This window comes from Haliotis asinina, chromosome 3 (assembly GCF_037392515.1).
Source record: "Haliotis asinina isolate JCU_RB_2024 chromosome 3, JCU_Hal_asi_v2, whole genome shotgun sequence".
Classification (NCBI taxonomy): Eukaryota; Metazoa; Mollusca; class Gastropoda; order Lepetellida; family Haliotidae; genus Haliotis; species Haliotis asinina.
The window spans coordinates 56,764,651-56,773,407 of record NC_090282.1 but is presented as its reverse complement, the minus strand read 5'-3'; the positions used below and the strand labels follow the sequence as shown (position 1 = coordinate 56,773,407).

At 39.7% G+C, this 8,757-nt stretch overlaps 1 long non-coding RNA gene across 1 annotated transcript; it reads right to left on the bottom strand.

Moving 5' to 3' along the window:
* Positions 1-213: 213 nt before the first annotated feature.
* On the bottom strand, positions 214-8,515 carry LOC137276918 (uncharacterized). The gene is made up of 3 exons (XR_010956592.1): positions 8,088-8,515; positions 7,602-7,822; positions 214-542 (listed from the first exon to the last, which is right to left on the bottom strand). It is a non-coding gene; the product is annotated as an uncharacterized lncRNA (long non-coding RNA).
* Positions 8,516-8,757: the final 242 nt, after the last annotated feature.

Sequence of the window (8,757 nt, the reverse complement as noted above, 5' to 3'; positions counted from 1 at the left end):
ACAAATCTAGTCATAGAATAAAAGAGCACTTATTCTACGATTATAAACCTGGAAAACTTAAATTTACATAAAATGGTTTGGGACTTATGTATAATAGCTTTTTTTCCGCCGGAGCGAATGACGAATAAGGCGCTGTCTGGGGTTCAGTTGATTATTCTAGTGGATCCAGTTGGATACTGATAGTTTCAAGTTTCAACTATTTATTGCCCTGAAACATTTAGGCAATTATGACATTTCAACGTATCACATGTCAGCCTTTACATTATGTGAAATAAAAGTTACACTTAGTACATTATGTCAAATACACTGGATTTAGACTGAAACTACAACGAATTTCATTTCATTGCCTTGTTGTACAAATGCCCTCTAAAATATCACATAATAGTATACATATTCTCACAGTACATAAAAAGATAAAACCAAGAGTAATACAGCTTAATATCATGAAACAAAATACTCAGACATGCACTCACATATATATGGTATACAGCCTATCGAGCACATGGCGCCGTCCTCCCCAACCACATGGCAATCGCTACAGTCTGTAGTACACAAACAGTACAGAAATTCAGTCACAAATCGCCTATTGGGCAATGATAATGTGCAAAGAATTGTATCATGAAGTAGAACAATTTAGTCTGAAAAGTAACTACAAGTTTGTAAAGATAATGTTACGTTTATATAAATATTACAGATTTATTAATGCTAATTCAACTACAATTAGAACACAATTACAGTTAAAAAGTGCTACAATGTTTCACTATGAATTAGATGATAATTCCCGCCTCACCCATACCAACAAGCACTGTAAAAATGCCACGTCAACGAAAAAATGGCTCACCTGTCTATCTCTGTATCCCAATGTGAAGTGAAGGTTAATTGCTCAGGTGCAACATGTGGAACCCACTGTTTGCCAATCAACCAACCATAAATCAGCATACGTGCTCACATGATAAACAATTGCTAGTGTCATGACCTGACATGACCTGACATGACACAACCCCTTGAACTATGAGCCTTGTCTGACATCCTTGACTTATATAAGAAATCTCAGAATAAAAGCATTTCTCATGAAATGCTACCTGTGCCATCAAGATACTTTATGAACTCTTTTACCACAAATAAACTGAATAATCTAAAAAAATACTACCACCTAAAACCTTTTTATGAACTGTTTTCTTTTATCTATATATATATTTTTTTTATTTGCATTTTATAACTTATATTAAAATGACCACAACCATAACATAATGACATCCTTAAAACACAAGTGGGAAATTGATTCAAGCGTTTGTTAAATAAGTACATGATATATAGAGAATTATAACTCTACTATTTCATCACTGCTACACACTACCCCCGGCAATGAAAATGTCGTCCTCGACATTAACCATGACCTTGAATGACTGATAACAGTACATCAGACACTTTAGTGGGAAGATGTGCAAAAGTGCCCTTCGTTGCTAAATCTTCCAAATATCTTGCCTTCTCAAGCCACTCTGGCGGACGCACAGCATGTGCCATCACAAAGTCGCCACTTGTATGCCATGCTGGTTTGCGTCTCTGTCGTCCAGAACAACGTGGGTCGTTATTAGCAGTGTGAATCTGTACTTCACTGGATACAACAGCACTGTTCTCATCCAACTCTATAGTATCTTCTTCAGCATTTTCTTGAGATAATGTCACAGTTTCTGACTCGATAGCTTCATCAGTAGACTCTGATCTAGAATCTTCACCATCGGACACAGAATCACTCAGGTCTTCATTATGGCCATTACCTGGTTCTGATACTACCACGTCATTAGTCTCTGTTGAAGTTCCTGGAATTGAGGCACCTTCTGACTGTTCTGTGGCATCCGTTAAGTTCAAAACACATGTCTCATCATACTGAGAATATTCACTTGTTGGATTAGCAGTACCCTGGGTCTTTAACACCTTCCTTGGCTTAGGTGTCGGACGCTGCTTCTGGTCAATGTCAACACTGCTAATAGGAAGAAGATGGTTTCTGTGCATTGTTTTTGACTTTCCTTCTCCAGCTTCTGAAGTGACCACATACACTGGAATGTCTAAATTTGGCTGTTCTTCAACAACATATGCTTCATTTTCCCATTTATCAGCCAGTTTATGTTTGCCTTCAAACGCAAGCTTTCTTACCAACACTCTGTCACCAACTATGACTTTTGCTCCTCGTGCCCGTTGATCGTAACTTTGTTTTTGCCTGTGCTTAGATTTCCTGGAAAGTTTTGCTGCAAGGTCGTAGGACTTCTGTAATCGCTCCTTCAGTGCTTTTGTATAAGACTGTTGTGGTTCTTTCGCATGTCTCTCAATACCAAATGCCAAATCAATTGGTAGTCTGGGATGTCGACCGTACATCAAATAGAATGGTGAAAACCCAGTCGTCTCATGACGAGTACAATTGTAGGCATGAACCAAAGGTGCGACATGTGCTTTCCAGTCTGCCTTCTTATCTGGCTCTAGAGTACCTAACATGCTGAGAAGAGTACGATTAAACCTTTCACATTGCCCATTACCCATGGGGTGATATGGCGTTGTTCGTGACTTCTTCATACCTGTAATTGCACACAATTCTTGAATTAGTCGTCCCTCAAAATTTGCACCCTGATCAGAATGAATTCTTGCCGGGTAACCAAACTGATAAACAAAGTTGTTCAAAAATACTTCCGCAGTCGTACGTGCAGTCATGTTCTTGGTAGGAACAGCTAATGAGTACTTGGTAAAGTGATCTGTAATCACTAACATGTACTGGAAGTTATTTTTGGAAGGTTCCAATGTCAAGAATTCCATGGCAACCAGTTCTAATGGATATGATGTTTGTACAGGCACTAATGGTGCTTTAGAACTTGTTCTCGATTTCCTGCGTAAACAACGTGCACATCCCTTAATCCAACTCTCAGTCTCTTTTGCCATTCCGGGCCAAAAGAATCTCTCCCTAATCAGTGACAGTGTTTTGTCTCTGCCCAAGTGTCCCATATCATTGTGTAAGCTTTGTAGTACCTGTTTCCTCAAATGAGAGGGAATAACTAGCTGTTCACTAGTGCCTTCAGAACTTTCTGTAATTCTGTAAAGAACACCTTGTCGTAGTTTCAGATTCTCAAATGTCCGTAAATAAGAGTTAAATTCACCGGTGACATGACCTTTCTTTGGCGCTTTCGCCAATCTAATCCATGTTACGACTTCAGCCAAAGTCTGATCCTGAAGTTGTTCCTTTCTCCAGTCCCTTGGAGTCATTGCCTTCAGATCTTGACCTGCCTCATTATCAAGTACCGAATCAGGTGACATGCTCAAACACTCAACATAGTTAAATGCTGATACAGACTGACAAATGGCCTTTATAGATTCTGAGGAAATCGTTTCACTTGCCTCTGTTGCATATCCTGGAATCCTAGATAACACATCTGCATCCACATTGGATTTTCCAGGCCGGAACTTAATGTCAAAATTGTAAGCTGCTAACTCCGCCAACCATCTATGGCCAGTCGCGTCAAGCTTAGCTGTGGTTAAAATGTAGGTCAAAGGATTATTGTCTGTAAAGACGGTGAATTCATTTTGATACAAGTACTCATGAAATTTCTCAGTGATTGACCATTTCAAAGCAAGAAATTCTAACTTGTGGGCTGAATAGTTTTTTTCTGGCTTTGATAATCCTCTACTGGCATAAGATATAACTCTCTTGTGTCCATTTTGGGTTTGATACAGAACGGCACCTAACCCACTTTGACTTGCATCCGTGTGCAATTCGAATGGAAGTGAGTAATCACAAAATCCCAATACAGGTGGTGATGAGAGTCTATCCTTAAGTTCCATGAATGCTTGTTCTTGCGCATCCCCCCAAATCCAATCCACTTTTGATTTACCCTTCTTATCAGTTGGTTTCGGCATTACAGTAGACAATGGTTTGGATATCTGTGAAAAGTTATGAACAAACTTCCTATAATACCCTGCGAAACCTAGAAATTTTCTGACTTCCTCTGGGTTTGATGGTCTTGGCCAGTTTCTAATGGTTTCAATTTTGGAAGGATCGGGTTCGATACCATCCTTGGATATGACATGTCCAATGTAAGTACATTTTTCCTTAAAGAACTCACACTTATCCGAGGCTAGTTTTAGATTGCATTCTCTCAATCGCTGCAGTACTTTGGTCAGTCTACGGAGATGTTCCTCAAAACTCTCAGCAAAGATGATCAGGTCATCTATGTAGATTACGCAAATAGATAGATGTAAGTCCCCTAGACAATCTTGCATCAATCGCTGAAATGTCGCAGGACTATTGCAGAGGCCAAATGGAAGTCTATTGTACTCAAAAAATCCAAGCGGACCTACAGTAAATGCAGTGCGCTCCTTGTGCTCCTCTGAAATCTCGACCTGGTGATATCCCGATTTCATATCCAACTTAGAATAGTAAGAACTTCCAGCCAAACAATCAAGTACTTCATCTATTCTAGGTAAAGCAAAGCTGTCCTTAATCGTGGCTTTATTGAGCTGTCTGAAGTCTACACAAATCCTAAGTTTTCCATTTTTCTTGCGACATAGGACAATATTCGAAGCCCAGGGGCTATGGGATTTTCGAATGACACCACATGCCATCAACTGTTTCAAATGTTCTCTTACCTCCTCAAATAATGATGGGGGAATTCTGCGATAGCGCTGTTTAAAGGGTGTGTTGTCCACTAATTCGATTCTATGTTGAACCGCAGCTGAATGGCCAAGATCTAAGTCTCCATGAGAAAAAACATCAATATGATCTTTGATAACCTTAAGTCCTGCTGATAATTGATCTTCAGATAAATTATCCTTGTGGACTTCTATTTTACTAAGTACACTTTCCATGTCAAATGTGGGATCTAAGTTGATGTCTTCAACAGAAACCGGTTGAAGTTCACAAAGTACCGCTCTAGGTTGTATGACTACAGTACGAGTTGTAACATTGGACACATGAACCTCAACGGGATCTTGCTCCTGATACTTGTAGTACATAAGAGAAGGTGATACATCCAGATCAGCAGGTATTGTTGAGGTACAACTTGCCTGAAAAGTAGCGAGTACTTTTGGATAACAAATCTCCTTGTCTACAGATCCCCGAAGAACAACTTGTGAATTGGCAGGCACAACAATACTTCTACCTTCTGCATTCCTTACAAGTCCTAATCTCCAATTTCTTTTAACCAGTTCCTTCTCTCTGATAACCATATTTCGAAAAGTGAAATACCATGGGCTATGAAGTTTAGCATGTTGAAGAAACCTTGGACCATGCTCAGATTTGCATCTATTCAGGAGAGTGGAAAGGACATTTGTTCCTAATAAGATAGGTACAGAATAGTTATAGCGACTGTCAGGCACGACCAGTAACAAACATTGCAAGATAGTTTCCGACGCAACCCCTGAGACTGATAAGTCAACAGCTATGAATCCTAGATATGGCAAAGTACCACCATCTGCACATTCAATGTCTATCAGTGTTTGAAGAGTATGGAGTGGAAGATGTGAGAGATGCTGCTTGTAAAAGGACTCACTAATGGTAGAAACTGTGGAACCTGTGTCAAGTAGAGCTACGCATGGCTTATTGCAAACTACTACTGATGTCTCATTGGATTCCCCAACTAATCCTTCTGGGAAATGTTTGTTACTTGAGAAAGTGGTGAACTGACCCATGAGTTGCCCATGCCCATGGGTCCCTGTCCGTTTAAAGGCTGATGATGATCCATATTAATCCTACATCCACGCCAAATATGACCGAGCTGTCCACATTTCCAACAAACTGGTAATGAACTCCCTTCAGGTGAAGTCTGACCTTTGTATGGTAGGTAAGGGGTATCATAAGTTGTTTTGCCACGAACATTCAGGTCTTTGTCTACATTGGGGTTATATCTGCCTTTCCTTGAGTTGCCACCACCTATATTACCTCGAACAGGAGGGCTACTATGGGGTTTTGTCATCTGTTTCTTGATATTGGTTAACTCTGCAGACAATTCCTTAACCATATCTTTTAATTCTTGCATCTCAGAGGGTTTTTGATAAGCCATCTTAGCCGGATGAGGTTTCTTAGAACCGTCAGGGGGATTCCTTTGACTCAACTCATGTTCCAACCTCCGTATTGCAACCCGAAACTTGTCAAAGTCTAGAATGGAATCATACTTGTGACCAGAAATATCCTTAAGAGCTGGCTTAAGTCCTTGCCAAAAGACACTTTTGAGGGCTTGATTGATTTCATCTATTGAAGGATTACTATTCTGAGTAGCCTTGGCATAAAGATCCTCTAGTCTACAGCCCCATGTGGTTACATCTTCATCTGGTAATTGCTTAGCACTGTAGAAGCTTGCCATAAGGGATTCACTTTCCTCACATGTCCCATAAACACTCTGTAACTTGTTCAACACGGTCTCTAAACTGGCACGTGATCCTAAGAGTGAAGCCACTTTGCCGGCCTTGCCCTTCAGTGAACGCCGAACAGCCTCAAATATGATATTCTTAGGGTAAGTTTTCTCTGCTAGAAGACAATTGACTTCGTATACCCACAGATCATAGGAAGCTTCTCCTTTACCTGATTCACCAAAGAACAATGACAGACGAGGAATGGGACCTGGCATGGCAGGGAACTGACTAGGACCTTGATGACTCTGAAGGTTAACACCCTTATTCCATGACACAGAATCCGTTGGTATACCACTGGGAACATTCCCTGGAACACCTTCCGGCTCCTTACTTGACAATTTACCGACTGATTGCAAATAAGACACCATCAAATCCTGCAACTCCTCAGCACTATTCACCTTTGATGTTACACCCATTGAGCCTGACCTAAAAGTAGAACATTAGATTCACCTTCATCCCCATCCTCGAAAGGCGGTCTATCTTTTGACTCTAACTCCTCTATCAACTTATGATCCTGTTCTATCTTATGAGCCATATCGGCACCACTAGAACCACCAGTTCCACAAGACAAGAAAACCCAACTACAAAGAGGATAAGTCTATCAGCAATGCAACTACAGGGGTGAAAGGTGAAGGAGTAAACTTGGGGTGCAACAAAGAAGACCCAGAGACAGACAGGCAAGCAATCCTGACATGAAACTTCCACAGTCCAAACCAATACCAGAAAGGCAAGGATACCAACTATATACGATAGATGTTATTACTTTGACAAATTGACCTAGCTTACGCAAATTGACCTAGCTTATGTCAGGTGTGTGTGCATGTGGATAGTAGATTTCATCACACAAACTCAATAATTGCCCATCACTGCATGCCTTCACTGCACTGTCAAATATTCATTCACATAAACGGGTACATAAAGTATAAAAATTGCTAAAATATTTATATCATTGGGCAAATGTACCTATGAAAATAGGTGAACCCCAAAAAAGGTAAAATTATAAACAATGGATGTAAATATCCAATATGTTAAATAAAAGTAATTCACAATTCGTGTATATACTTCACATGATTAAAACTTCAAAAGTTCATGTAGCCATCAAGGCCTGGGACACAGTTTCCTCTGACACTTCAGACTGGTGGATCGTCTTATGCACAAATGTAGTGTTTACAGTTCTATTCAGGTGCACAAAAGTATGAGAAAGTTCTCACCCAAATCTTCTACAGACGATCACATGTTGCGCAGACAGACGACATGTGGTGGCTAGTGGACTGCTTAGCCATGTCACTGGATCCTCACTGGGGGCTCCAAGTTATAATAGCTTTTTTTCCGCCGGAGCGAATGACGAATAAGGCGCTGTCTGGGGTTCAGTTGTTTATTCTAGTGGATCCAGTTGGATACTGATAGTTTCAAGTTTCAACTATTTATTGCCCTGAAACATTTAGGCAATTATGACATTTCAACGTATCACATGTCAGCCTTTACATTATGTGAAATAAAAGTTACACTTAGTACATTATGTCAAATACACTGGATTTAGACTGAAACTACAACGAATTTCATTTCATTGCCTTGTTGTACAAATGCCCTCTAAAATATCACATAATAGTATACATATTCTCACAGTACATAAAAAGATAAAACCAAGAGTAATACAGCTTAATATCATGAAACAAAATACTCAGACATGCACTCACATATATATGGTATACAGCCTATCGAGCACATGGCGCCGTCCTCCCCAACCACATGGCAATCGCTACAGTCTGTAGTACACAAACAGTACAGAAATTCAGTCACAAATCGCCTATTGGGCAATGATAATGTGCAAAGAATTGTATCATGAAGTAGAACAATTTAGTCTGAAAAGTAACTACAAGTTTGTAAAGATAATGTTACGTTTATATAAATATTACAGATTTATTAATGCTAATTCAACTACAATTAGAACACAATTACAGTTAAAAAGTGCTACAATGTTTCACTATGAATTAGATGATAATTCCCGCCTCACCCATACCAACAAGCACTGTAAAAATGCCACGTCAACGAAAAAATGGCTCACCTGTCTATCTCTGTATCCCAATGTGAAGTGAAGGTTAATTGCTCAGGTGCAACATGTGGAACCCACTGTTTGCCAATCAACCAACCATAAATCAGCATACGTGCTCACATGATAAACAATTGCTAGTGTCATGACCTGACATGACCTGACATGACACAACCCCTTGAACTATGAGCCTTGTCTGACATCCTTGACTTATATAAGAAATCTCAGAATAAAAGCATTTCTCATGAAATGCTACCTGTGCCATCAAGATACTTTATGAACTCTTTTACCACAAATAAACTGAATAATCTAAAAAA